We start from the raw sequence: 15,286 nt of genomic DNA on the forward strand, positions 1-15,286 counted from the left end.
ATCATGTCTGTAGAACTTAATAACAACGTATTTTTGGTGGGGATGGTCTTCAGTCAATGGAAAAGCAGGCAGTTGTAGAACACCACTGGAGTCCTGGAGAAAGACTTTTTTCGAGTTGTGCACTCAATGGAGCAATGCTAAGCACTTTTCACTGAGGTCTTGAACACTCTTTTACATTGGTTTTTGAAGAAAGCAAACCTGCCGGTGATAGAGTGCATTTTTTGGTTGAGTGAGTGATTGATTCTGGGTGGTGAATGGCTGCTATGATACTCTAACTTTTTTTCTGATTGCGCTGTGAAATTGAGAATAGATAGAGTATGATTTTCTACTCATTATGTGACATGTTAATTTGTAAATCATCGTATTGTACCCTGAACTACACTCCTGGAAATGGAAAAAAGAACACATTGACACCGGTGTGTCAGACCCACCATACTTGCTCCGGACACTGCGAGAGGGCTGTACAAGCAATGATCACACGCACGGCACAGCGGACACACCAGGAACCGCGGTGTTGGCCGTCGAATGGCGCTAGCTGCGCAGCATTTGTGCACCGCCGCCGTCAGTGTCAGCCAGTTTGCCGTGGCATACGGAGCTCCATCGCAGTCTTTAACACTGGTAGCATGCCGCGACAGCGTGGACGTGAACCGTATGTGCATTTGACAGACTTTGAGCGAGGGCGTATAGTGGGCATGCGGGAGGCCGGGTGGACGTACCGCCGAATTGCTCAACACGTGGGGCGTGAGGTCTCCACAGTACATCGATGTTGTCGCCAGTGGTCGGCGGAAGGTGCACATGCCCGTCGACCTGGGACCGGACCGCAGCGACGCACGGATGCACGCCAAGACCGTAGGATCCTACGCAGTGCCGTAGGGGACCGCACCGCCACTTCCCAGCAAATTAGGGACACTGTTGCTCCTGGGGTATCGGCGAGGACCATTCGCAACCGTCTCCATGAAGCTGGGCTACGGTCCCGCACACCGTTAGGCCGTCTTCCGCCCACGCCCCAACATCGTGCAGCCCGCCTCCAGTGGTGTCGCGACAGGCGTGAATGGAGGGACGAATGGAGACGTGTCGTCTTCAGCGATGAGAGTCGCTTCTGCCTTGGTGCCAATGATGGTCGTATGCGTGTTTGGCGCCGTGCAGGTGAGCGCCACAATCAGGACTGCATACGACCGAGGCACACAGGGCCAACACCCGGCATCATGGTGTGGGGAGCGATCTCCTACACTGGCCGTACACCACTGGTGATCGTCGAGGGGACACTGAATAGTGCACGGTACATCCAAACCGTCATCGAACCCATCGTTCTACCATTCCTAGACCGGCAAGGGAACTTGCTGTTCCAACGGGACAATGCACGTCCGCATGTATCCCGTGCCACCCAACGTGCTCTAGAAGGTGTAAGTCAACCACCCTGGCCAGCAAGATTTCCGGATCTGTCCCCCATTGAGCATGTTTGGGACTGGATGAAGCATCGTCTCACGCGGTCTGCACGTCCAGCACGAACGCTGGTCCAACTGAGGTGCCAGGTGGAAATGGCATGGCAAGCCATTCCACAGGACTACATCCAGCATCTCTACGATCGTCTCCATGGGAGAATAGCAGCCTGCATTGCTGCGAAAGGTGGATATACACTGTACTAGTGCCGACATTGTGCATGCTCTGTTGCCTGTGTCTATGTGCCTGTGGTTCTGTCAGTGTGATCATGTGATGTATCTGACCCCAGGAATGTGTCAATAAAGTTTCCTTTTCCTGGGACAATGAATTCACGGTGTTCTTATTTCAATTTCCAGGAGTGTATTTTGAGCTGGTGAATATTTCATGTATTGTGATCACAATATGGATTTAGTTTTCATGTGTCTTGGATGACTATTTAACTTCGGAATTCTGCTACCATGCCCATAAAGCTCTCAACGAAACTTTACCGCATTTAAGAAGAGAATTTCTGTTTGTGTTATACTTAATTATCATAGGACCCCTTTCTATTTATTTGAGCTTCACTTTCTTGAATTAACATTATTCAACATAATTCTCTGTTGTCTACATCAATTACAGACATTAGATTAGAATCCTTTTTATTAATTATTCATTTATCTTTTATTTAATTACATCTGTTTATTTAATTAATTCACAGTTTTAGCCAATGCATAGATTATTTGCCTGCAGGATCACAGCTGCAGGTTATTATTTGTAGTGAGATAGCTGTGATGATGATGATGGTGATGATGACGGTTTGTGGGGCACTCAACATCATGGTCATCAGTGCCCATACAAGTTCCAGATCTTTTCATTTTCAATCTCTGTACTTCCTGAATGATGATGAGATGATGAGGACAACACAAACACCCAGTCCCCAGTCAGAGAAAATCCCCAACCCAGCCAGGGATCTAATTGAGGACCCCATGATCCAGAGGCAGCAACACTAGCCACTAGAACACGAGCTGTGGACCAGTGAGATAGCTGTTGGGCATGAAAGCAGATGTGCTCAGCACATCTCATCTATATAACTATGCCAAGCTGTTCTTTGTAAACAGAGCTGTGTGCAGACCAGTTGTCAAGGTGTGAGCAACATCAGTTAAAGCTGCAACTGGGGTCTCATGATTAATTGATTGATTGGTCTGTTTCATCATTTTTGTCCATAGGTACAAATTGTTATTGGAAAAGTCAATTTTTGTGAGATGATGAGTGAGAATATGTGAATTTATGTAATGATTACGAATTGTATATCTACTAAAACATGAATAAGTTTACATACATAAAACTGTCAGCAAATGTATACATACAGGTTAATGTCTTCATGCTCTTCTTAAGAATTTATTTTCTAATTAAAAGCAAGATGATTTTTACATCATTGTGTGACCATAGCTTACATTTTTTTTCTGTTAAAGGAAGCAAATTTACATTAAATCATGACACTTTTCTTATGACTAAACAACAATTACTCTAAATAATTGTAAAAGCAGAGTAATATTTCCAGTTTTGTGGCATCTCCGTGACTATAATCCTTTGCTCTGTACAAATGGCAGAAATTTAAAGATTAGAAAATATTTACAATTCATAAGACATTCAGTAATGCTGATTATGTTACTGAGGTATTCTACAGGAACTAATCCAGATTTTAGAAAGCAGTTAGCTTCACTAGTTTCTATATAGTTTAAGATTGTATATATTCATCAACACTATAATACAATTTATTTAAAAGATACAATATTAGAGCCATTTTAAAATGCCTTAATTTTTTGTGTGTGGGATGCTGGTCAGAGATCTACTTCGCAGCAGAAAATCATTAGGTAATGTCGCAAAGTTTTCATGGCATTGTAGATTTGTTACCTTAATTTGCAGTTGAAAACATGCTGAATCCAAGAAAATGACAAATATATGAATAAAAGATAAAATGTTGAAGCCCAAGTTGTTACTACGTAGACAATAAGACAGGTAGTGAAAAGAATGCCAACTGGTACAATTCAAACATTACTGTTCATTGAACAAGTATGGAACAGAAGTATAGAGTAGACCTGTATCTCCAACTTGTTGAATCATGGTGTGGGAAGCTACTGGATCTGACAGTGGGATTTGTTCCATAAGAGGCATGAGCAAGAAAACATTCTTTATGGCATGGAGGCAAAAAATCTCTAATTCTCATCCTGAGATATTTATTGCCAACCCTGAAACAAGTCTTGTGTCAGTTCATGAATGATGGTGTCTGTAGGCTGGTATCAAAGCATGTGTCTTCACACTGAATCCCAATCTTCACACAGAATCCCAGACATGCTCCATGGGTGACAAATCAAGGGGTTTGGCAGGCCAGTCAAGGAACTGTACATTCACGGAGGCCTTTGTGGTGTGAACTGCAATGTGAGGATCTTGCTTTATCCTGCTGGAATATGCCGTTTCGTTTCCTGGTCATGAAGGGTACAAAACTTAATGGAATATGTGTCTAACATTACTTGAACTTTTTGGTTGGAGATTAAAACACAATACACCCAGAGGATATGCATGTGTAACTTACAGCCATCTTTCATACTTTAACAATGCCCAAATCATAGCAACCAATCAGTCAGATAGCTGGCTGCAGTGCAAAGACTACAGAACGAATGGTGATGAGGTGGAGTCAGGATAACAAGGTTATAACAGGATAAGGAGGCTGAATACTTGCCAGTATGTATGGTCTTCTTGTATGCAACCCATGGATATTTTTCTTGATGACTTTATATCCTGACTCCACCTCATCGCCATTCGTTCTGTAGTCTTTGCACTGCAGCCAGCTATCTGACTGATTGGTTGCTATGATTTGGGCATTGTTAAAGTATGAAAGATGGCTGTAAGTTACACATGCATATCCTCTGGGTGTATTGTGTTGTAATCTCCAACCAAAAAGTTCAAGTAATGTTAGACACTTATTCCATTAAGTTATAACACCATTCTTCACATGTAGGATTGCTTTGTCTATACCAGTATTGAAAATTTTAATCACCCTATCCCACAGGCATTGAAACAGTGGTGTTTTTTGGTCAAGGTGCTCATGATGTCATTGTACATACTGTTAAGGGATACTGTTGGCTAATGGAATAAATCTCTGACCTTATATTCTGTATGTAAATAACAACTTTTTATACTTGCTTTCAGGCCTTGCATTGCTGGTATGAAAATTAAATGCACCTTCATTTCAAACTGTCTTTTGTTTCTGTTGGGTCTTGCTATAAGCAGGATGAACAGAAAAATAAACTAAAAAGTTGCATGGGCTCTGACGAAGCAACTGTAGTCTACCTGACCAGCTTGGATGATTATTTGTGATCTGACACTTTCCTGACATGTTTATTACAAACCTGAATGTTTACAAGGTGCCGAACCTGATGAAATTGGAGTTTTATTTCATCAACGTATGGTACTGCAATTATGGCTTTACATACTGATCATTGTAGTACACGTATGTGGACCTATCAAGTTTGCTGCTACCCTTTCTCTCACATTTTAATGCAGCAGCACCATAAGTGAAAACACTGATGGGCCAAGTTAACATGACCAGAGTTAATATCTCTGATCTGACTTCAACTGTTCCACTGAATGTCACTTTGCCTGGCACTTAGGTGTTCCATTGCATTTTGTACTTCTCAGAACAGTACCCACCCCACAGAAGAAAAACTTGAGCTAATCACTTTATTTACAGTCTGTGTTAAAGAGAGAACCACTGTCTCCTCATCTATACATGTTGTTGGGTTCAGCATCACCCTTAGCTGACAGATTATTGGTTTTGACATAACTACAGTTGGAACAATTGTGGGGCTTTTTGTTCTCATAGCCTTGTCAGTTTGGCTGTCGAGTTCTATATACCTTTCAGCAGTGATGTATTTCATACTTGTACTTGTATTGACTATGTATCTGTGATATAGTGTGTTTATATACATTTCACAAATTCCTGGTCCTTTAGGCTAAGAAAGGCAAAATGAATATGAGAAAACATTATAGATTTCTGTTAAGCATTGGAGTCAAATCAGCTTTCCTTCTGTCACGTACAAGCTGGGAAAATATTTTTTTACGGTGATGCACGTAACAAAGTTAACAACTTAGTCAGATACATAGAGCATACAAGACATGGAATGAGTCAGTTTACAGATACGTATACATGATTAATGTTAACATTAATGCCCATATTGTTTTTAGTCCTAATCATGTAACTACACTAAAAAACTAGTTGTTTTTTTCAATTTTTTTATTCAGGCTAGCAGTATTTACTGCTAGCCTTATTCAGGCTAGCAGTATTTACCCCCCCATGAACCATGGACCTTGCCGTTGGTGAGGAGGCTTGCGTGCCTCAGCGATACAGATAGCCGTACCGTAGGTGCAACCACAACGGAGGGGTATCTGTTGAGAGGCCAGACAAACGTGTGGTTCCTGAAGAGGGGCAGCAGCCTTTTCAGTAGTTACAAGGGCAACAGTCTGGATGATTGACTGATCTGGCCTTGTAACAATAACCAAAACGGCCTTGCTGTGCTGGTACTGCGAACGGCTGAAAGCAAGGGGAAACTATGGCCGTAATTTTTCCCAAGGGCATGATGCTTTACTATATGGTTAAATGATGATGGCATCCTCTTGGGTAAAATATTCTGGAGGTAAAATAGTCCCCCATTCGGATCTCCGGGCAGGGACTACTCAAGAGTATGTTGTTATCAGGAGAAAGAAAACTGGAGTTCTACGGATCAGAACGTGGAATGTCAGATCCCTTAATCGGCAGGTAGGTTAGAAAATTTAAAAAGGGAAATGGCTAGGTTAAAGTTAGATATAGTGGGAATTAGTGAAGTTCGGTGGCAGGAGGAACAAGACTTCTGATCGGGTGAATACAGGGTTATAAACACAAAATCAAATAGGGGTAATGCAGGAGTAGGTTTAATAATGAATAAAAAAATAGGAGTGCGGGTAAGCTACTACAAACAGCATAGTGAACGCATTATTGTGGCCAAGATAGATATGAAGCCCACACCTACTACAGTAGTACAAGTTTATATGCCAACTAGCTCTGCAGATGACGAAGAAATTGAAGAAATGTATGATGAAATAAAAGAAATTATTCAGATTGTAAAGGGAGACGAAAATTCAATAGTCATGGGTGACTGGAATTCGAGTGTAGGAAAAGCGAGAGAAGGAAACATAGTAGGTGAATATGGATTGGGGCTAAGAAATGAAAGAGGAAGCCGCCTGGTAGAATTTTGCACAGAGCACAACATAATTATAGCTAACACTTGGTTTAAGAATCATGAAAGAAGGTTGTATCCATGGAAGAACCCTGGAGATACTAAAAGGTATCAGATAGATTATATAATGGTAAGACAGAGATTTAGGAACCAGGTTTTAAATTGTTAGACATTTCCAGGGGCAGATGTGGACTCTGACCACAATCTATTGGTTATGACCTGTAGATTAAAAATGAAGAAACTACAAAAAGGTGGGAATTTAAGGAGATGGGACCTGGATAAACTGAAAGAACCAGAGGTTGTAGAGAGTTTCAGGGAGAGCATAAGGGAACAATTGACAGGAATGGGGTAAAGAAATACAGTAGAAGAAGAATGGGTAGCTTTGAGGGATGAAGTAGCGAAGGCAGCAGAGGATAAAGTAGGTAAATAGACGAGGGCTAGTAGAAATCCTTGGGTAACAGAAGAAATATTGAATTTAATTGATGAAAGGAGAAAATATAAAAATGCAGTAAATGAAGCAGGCAAAAAGGATTACAAACGCCTAAAAAATGAGATCGACAGGAAGTGCAAAATGGCTAAGCAGGGATGGCTGGAGGACAAATGTAAGGATTTAGAGGCCTATCTCACTAGGGGTAAGATAGATACTGCCTACAGGAAAATTAAAGAGACCTTTGGAGATAAGAGAATGACTTGTATGAATATCAAGAGCTCAGATGGAAACCCAGTTCTAAGCAAAGAAGGGAAAGCAGAGAGGTGGAAGGAGTATATAGAGGGTTTATACAAGGGAGATGTACTTGAGGACAATATTACGGAAATGGAAGAGGATGTAGATGAAGATGAAATGGGAGATATGATACTGCGTGAAGAGTTTGACAGAGCACTGAAAGACCTGAGTCGAAGCAAGGCCCCCGGAGTAGACAACATTCCATTCTAACTACTGATGGCCTTGGGAGAGCCAGTCATGACAAAACTCTACCATCTGGTGAGCAAGATGTATGAAACAGGCGAAATACCCTCAGACTTCAAGAAGAATATAATAATTCCAATCCCAAAGAAAGCAGGTGTTGACAGATGTGAAAATTACTGAACTATCAGTTTAATAAGTCACAGCTGCAAAATACTAACATGAATTCTTTACAGACGAATAGAAAAACTAGTAGAAGCCAACCTCGGGGAAGATCAGTTTGGATTCCGTAGAAACACTGGAACATGTGAGGCAATACTGACCTTACGACTTATCTTAGAAGAAAGATTAAGGAAAGGCAAACCTACGTTTCTAGCATTTGTAGACTTAGAGAAAGCTTTTGACAATGTTGACTGGAATACTCTCTTTCAAATTCTAAAGGTGGCAGGGGTAAAGTACAGGGAGCGAAAGGCTATTTACAATTTGTACAGAAACCAGATGGCAGTTATAAGAGTCGAGGGACATGAAAGGGAAGCAGTGGTTGGGAAGGGAGTAAGACAGGGTTGTAGCCTCTCCCCAATGTTGTTCAATCTGTATATTGAGCAATCAGTAAAGTCAACAAAAGAAAAATTCGGAGTAGGTAGTAAAATTCATGGAGAAGAAATAAAAACTTTGAGGTTCGCCGATGACATTGTAATTCTGTCAGAAACAGCAAAGGACTTGGAAGAGCAGTTGAATGGAATGGACAGTGTCTTGAAAGGAGGATATAAGATGAACATCAACAAAAGCAAAACAAGGATAATGGAATGTAGTCGTATGAAGTTGGGTGATGCTGAGGGAATTAGATTAGGAAATGAGACACTTAAAGTAGTAAGGGAGTTTTGCTATTTGGGGAGCAAAATAACTGATGATGGTCGAAGTAGAGAGGATATAAAATGTAGACTGGCAATGGCAAGGAAAGTGTTTCTGAAGAAGAGAAATTTGTTAACATCAAGTATAGATTTAAGTGTCAGGAAGTCATTTCTGGAAGTATTTGTATGGAGTGTAGCCATGTATGGAAGTGAAACATGGACGATAAATAGTTTGGACAAGAAGAGAATAGAAGCTTTCGAAATGTGGTGCTACAGAAGAATGCTGAAGATAAGGTGGGTAGATCACGTAACTAATGAGGAGGTATTGAATAGGATTGGGGAGAAGAGAAGTTTGTGGCACAACTTGACCAGAAGAAGGGATAGGTTGGTAGGACATGTTCTGAGGCATCAAGGGTTCACGAATTTAGTATTGGAGGGCAGCGTGGAGGGTAAAAATCGTAGAGGGAGACCAAGAGATGAATACACTAAGCAGATTCAGAAGGATGTAGGTTGCAGTAGGTACTGGGAGATGAAAAAGCTTGCACAGGATAGAGTAGCATGGAGAGCTGCATGAAACCCGTCTCAGGACTGAAGACCACAACAACAACAACAGCAGTATTTAAACAAAAATTTGTCAATGGAAAAGAAGGAATTCTCTTTGAGAAATGATTATAGGTTAGATTTAAAATGTACTTTGTAACCTGTGAGAAATTTTAGATTATTTGGCAAATGATCAAAAATTTTTGTTGCTGCATATTGAATTTCGTTCTGAGCCACCAATAGTAATGGGTAATAAGGGACATCTTTCCCTCTAGTGTTGTAGGTATGGACATCACTATTCTTCTTGAATTGTGGTGGATTATTTATGACAAATTTCATTACCATAATTGGATAGATAAAAAATCTATTCATCAAGCAGCAGCAGCAGGAGAACATGATGTGTGTTCTGCTACTGCTTGGTGAGTAAATTTTTTTGTCTATACAATTACATTATATTTTCAAATCTTGATTATTTTTGTTGTTAAATTTCATTACCGAATATATGTACTGTGATGTTGCAGTTACAATTCCTAACTCCTTAAAGAGGTACAATGACCAAGGATGAACACCACATATTATTCTCACTATACATTTTTTTGATATCAATACTTTCTTTCTAACTGATGAGCTACCCCAGAAAATTATTCCACAAGACATTATTGAGTGGAATGTGCAATTAACACCAGCAGGTTGATTTGTTTCTGAGACTAGCAGTTATACGAAGAGATAAAGCTAACAATTTCTTCTGCTATTTTCTCTCTGAAGAGATTTACTGTGACACTAGTATCATCTGCAAAAAGTTCCACTTCTGCTTGATAAATGTTAAGTGGAAGGTCATTCACATACATAAGGAATAGGAGTGGACCCTAAATTGAACATTGTGGGACTCCATTTGTGATTTCTCTCTAGTCATTAAAATTTTCTCTCCTTTCAAGGACAACTTTCTTCTTTCTGATTGTTAAGTATGATTCAAACAGTTTGTGTAAAGCCATCAGTTCTATAAAACTTAAGTTTTTGTAGGAGAGTAATATGATCTGAACAACTGAAAACCTTGGAAAGATCAAAAAAGATATCAACTGATGATATTTTATTATTTAAGGGATGTAATATTTGAGAGCAAATGTGTAAATAAAATCCTCAGTAAAGTAACCCTTCTGGAATCCAAACTGTGATGTGCCAAGTCAGTTGTTTCTACTTAAGTGTAAGAAAACTATGTCAGTAAGGAAACAGAACAACAATTATTTATGTCTTACTTGCCCCCTGTCTTATAAAGAGGTTTAACAATAACATAATTTAATCTGTGATGCACAACATATGGCACTAAAGCCATTATTTATTACGTTTCAGAATTCTGTTTGAAATTCCATTAACAATGGGATTTTTTAGATTTTTTTATTATTCTATTAATTTAAGTGAAGGGTGTTACCCCTACTTCAAGATGCTTAAAGTTTTGTGGAATGACAGTTTTAATGTATTCTCTTGCTTTTCAACTCAGCCGTTTAATCCTATTTTAGCTGCTGTGTTTAAAAATGGTTGTAAAAAATTGCAACTTGTAAATTATCAATCACGACATTTTGGTTGTCCTGTCTCCTGTTTCACAGTATTCCATATAGTTTTAATTTTATTATCTGCATTATTAATTTCTGTCATGACATGCATATTTCTAGACATTTTAATAACTTTCCTGAAAATATTACAGTATTTTTTGTAATACAAGTAATTTCAGATCTTGATTTATTCAAGCATTTTTTTTATAAATCTCCTTTCTTACATGAGATTCTAATCTTTTTAGTTATCCATAGCTTACTTTTCTTTAAATTGACTTTCTGGATAACTTTTTAGGAAAGTTACTTTTAAATATTGACACAAATTTACTATGAAATGTATTGAAATTCGTGTTAGCATCTGTGTCTACAAAAAAAAAATGAAATGATGGTGTGGCATTTTGGCTGGGAGGCCCCATCTGGGGAAGTTTGGTCGCTGGGTGCAAGTCTTATCTCAGTCGACGTCACACTGGGCGACTTATGCGTTGATGATGATGATGATGAAAGGATGATGAGGACAACACAACACCCATTCCACGAATGCAGAAAATCTCCAACTCAGCTGGGAATTGAACCTGGGGCCACTGCCTGGTAGGCAAACAGTTTACCACTCAGCTAAGCGGGTGGACATGTGTTTCTATAGACACCTACCTTAGCTTATTTTTAAAATGTTATACCCTGTTCTGATTAATAAGCCTCTCTGCTTTGTATGAACACATCTCACAGCTGCAGGATGTTACATTGTTTTCATTAATTGTGCATCATGTTCAGTTAGTCAACTAACAATTTGGTACTCATTAATTGTTTCACTATGAACATTGTCTACAAAAATGTTATCAATTAGGATCTAGCTATTTTCCTGCACACAAGTTCCAAAATTAACCACTGATATTATGTTGAATCACATAAATAATGATTCTACTTCATTTTCCTGTATCTTTTAATAAATATTTACTGAAATCTCTGTAAACTACTAACTATTTGTTTTTGTCTGACAGGAAATGCAATAATAATGCATCTCAATTTATCATAAATAGCAGAAAAGTTCCTAGATGTATGGCATGTATGCCTCCTTGTCAGATAAGAATCCTCTACATCTACATCTACATCTACATGCACACTCTGCAAGTCACCATATGGTGCGTGGTGGAGGTTACTTGTACCACTACTAGCCATTTCATTTCCTGCTCCACTCACAAACAGAGTGAGGGAAAAACAACTGTCTTGCCTCCATATGAGCTCTTATGCAATCAGCTTCAAATGTCAATACTCTAAATTTTCTCAACAGTATTCCTCAAAAAATTTTGCATTCCTTCCAGAGATTCTCACTAAGTTTCCAGAGAATCACCATAATACTTGCACGTTAATCAAATCTGATGGTAAGAAATTTAGCATCCCGTCCCTGAATTGCTTCAACGTCTTCCTTTAATAACATACACTCAAGAAACACTCGAGGATGGTTCACACTAGTGTTCTATATGTGCTCTCCTTTTGCAGATGACCCACACTTTCCAAAAATTCTCCCAATAACCTAAAGTCAACCATTCACATTCCCTACAACAGTCCTTAAATGCTCGTTCCATTTCATATCGCTTTGCAACGTAACACCTAGATATTTAATCATTGTGACTGTGTCAAATTACACTTTACTATTACTGTACGCGAACATTATGGGATTGTTTTTTTACTACTTCCCTGCATTACCTTACATTTTTCGCCATTTAAAGCTAGCTGCCATTCATCAAAGCAGCAAGAAATTTTGTCTACGTCATCTTTTATCCTCCTACAGTCACTCAATGATGACACCTGCCCCTACCCCTCAGATCATTTATGTATATGGAGAAAATAGCGGTCCTTTGACACTCCTGTGGGGAACTCCTGATGCTATCCTTGTCTCTGATGAACACTCACCATCGAGTACAATGTACCATTTTCTGTTACTTAAGAGGTCTTCAAGCCACTCACATATCTGAGACCATACCCTGTATGTTCATACCTTTTTTAACAATCTGGAGTGGGGCTCTGAGCCTACTGCTTTTCAGAAATCTGGGAACATAGAATCTACCTTTTGCCTTTCATCCATGGTTCTTGGGATATCATGTAAGGAAAGGGCAAACTGAGTTTCAGAGTAGTGAAATTTTCCAAATACATGCTGATTTATGGACAAAAGCTTTTTCATCTCAAGGAAATTTACTATATTGTACCTGGGAATACATTCAAGAATTCTGGAGAGAACCAATGCTAAGGATATTGGTCTGAAATTTTGCAAGCCTGTTCTTTTATCTGTCGTACATACAAAAGTCATCTGTCCTTTTTTACAGTCACTTCGCTCTGTGCACTGGGTGAAAGATTTGTGATAAGTTGGTTGGTTGGTTGTTTTGGGGAAGGAGACCAGACAGCGAGGTCATCGGTCTCATCGGATTAGGGAAGGATGGGGAAGGAAGTCGGCCGTTCCCTTTCAAAGGAACCATTCCGGCATTTGCCTGGAGCGATTTAGGGAAATCACGGAAAACCTAAATCAGGATGGCCGGACGCGGGATTGAACCGTCGTCCTCCCGAATGCGAGTCCAGTGTCTAACCACTACGCCACCTCACTCGGTGTGATAAGTACAAGCTTAGTAAAGGGGCAGGGCCATAGAGTACTCTTTGTAACACTGAACTGAGTTTCCATCAAGACACGGTTACTTATTTGTTTTCAGCCCTTTCAGTTGCTTCTCTATACCAGGGACACCTATTACTAAGTCCTCCATATCGGAGTCTAGCAATAGTCAAAGACAGTATGTTTGCACAATCCTCCTGCATGAACAAATTTAAAACTTCTGGTTTCCTTTTGCTATCTTCTGGGCCACTCCAGACTGGTCAATGAGTGACTGGACAGAAGCCTTCAACCCACTCAGCAATTTTGCATACAACCAGCCTTTTGCTCAGGTATGATGGTGTAGTTGTTGTACATTTCCACACATCTGTCTTTTGGAAAATATGTTCAAAAGTACTTTAAAAGACTGCCTGTATGTACTCTCTGCAATGAATCCACAGATGTCCCAGTCTATACTCAGAGGGTAAAGTTGTCTCCAACTAATGTTGCTTGATCTGGGTATTTTTGTACTACTGAGTCTAGACTTTCTTTGATGACTCTCAAACTGAATAGCAGAATAGGCTGGCCACCAAAAACATCCAACAATTCGCTTTGATATCACCTAGAACTGTTACATGCAGTGGAGACCATCATGTAAGAGCACAAAAGCACGTGAACACCCTAACTTTTGACACCTTATGGATTTATTAGTTATTTTTCTTTGGATGCTGCTAAACATAATGTAGCTGCAGCAATCTGAAATACATGGCACTAAATCTATTATGCTATGCTACATTGATACTCCTCTAGACTCTGTGAAATTTGGCATCAGGATTGCAAGCACACCTTCAGTTGAGCACGTTTTAAGGAGCTTTTGTGCATCCACAACTGGTGTGACATAATTGCTTTATGGGACAAACACATACAATTTGATAAACAACATGCATGGTTCACAGCATGCACAGCTAGGCCTTACTATTCAACTACAAGTTTACATCAATGTCACAAGGTGATAGCACACTGCAGCAAACTTTTATCTCTGTTTGCTGGGCACTATTATGCCAGATGCTAGCACATGCCTCAGATATGCCAATTCACTCACTATACCATATAGTTAAATTAGATCAGACATCAGTATATGTTATACTGACAGAGAAACCTGTTTTGTGGGATTCTGAATGAGACGTAGTTTAAGTTCTGAATTTCATCATACAGTAATTCATTTGAGGCACTGAGAACCATATAGCAAATCATTGTAGATTGTGAGTCTGTAGAATTTATTCTTGCTTCTGACATCTGTTGATTTTATGCTGGGTCAGGTTTATCTGTGCTGCAGGCCCACATTGCATATATGAGCATTCACGAAAGCTGTCTCACTGGTTTCTAAGATATTTACTTAAATGGGGGATTGACGCTGGTGTGCTTTTGGCCCTTATGGTTCTCAGTGCCTCATTTGTAGTCTAGTCAAGTGACCACGTTGGTAGACAGTGCCACTTGAATTTAATCATTTCCACGAAAGGCAGTTTGTGTTTGGAGTTGGTTGTTAACTGTGCAGCTTTTGTGTGCAGTGTCAACATTAACTCTGTTTAATCTGTTTCAAGCACCAACATAAAAGAAAATTACCAGAAAAAGTTAGTCAAAAATGAACTAGGTCCTCCCAGACCAGATCTGTTGACTGAGTAACTGACAAAATCCAATAAGTATGAATACATGCATACATTTGATTAAGAAGTGCATGATAAGCATAAGTTGTTGCATGAGTGCAACATAAGAATCTCTGATTTTCAGCCCAGAAGTTAATTTGCTAACTAATACATGTGTTATGGATCTTACACATTTTTCTGAAAAAATATAAAAGCATGAAAACTCCTACTTACACAAAAATGTGGAATGGAGAGTAGCAAAAGCTTAAACATTATTTCATTACTGCACTAAACTGTACTTAATTACATATAAAACAACAAAATTAAAAAAAATTCTTTCTTTTCTTAGAAAAGTTATGGGTATTTATTCTTCATCATTACGAAGCTGCAAATTATGTATAGAATATAACAGGAATTCTGTACACCTGGGACCTTGACCAGTTTCATTGATTTCAACTGTTTCTCACAGCCACTGGCATTAATATCTACATCACTTATTTTCGTAAGGGATGAGAATGAAACTGGGGCAGTGCTCGT

The 15,286-nt window shown here is 39.4% G+C and overlaps 1 protein-coding gene across 1 annotated transcript in view; it reads right to left on the reverse strand.

The window, feature by feature from the left end:
- The window catches only part of LOC126263057 (Down syndrome cell adhesion molecule-like protein Dscam2), a 551,657-nt gene that overhangs the window by 124,798 nt on the left and 411,573 nt on the right, over positions 1 to 15,286 (reverse strand). The window lies entirely within an intron of this gene.

The sequence above is a fragment of the Schistocerca nitens genome, chromosome 1 (genome assembly GCF_023898315.1).
Source record: "Schistocerca nitens isolate TAMUIC-IGC-003100 chromosome 1, iqSchNite1.1, whole genome shotgun sequence".
Lineage (NCBI taxonomy): Eukaryota > Metazoa > Arthropoda > Insecta > Orthoptera > Acrididae > Schistocerca > Schistocerca nitens.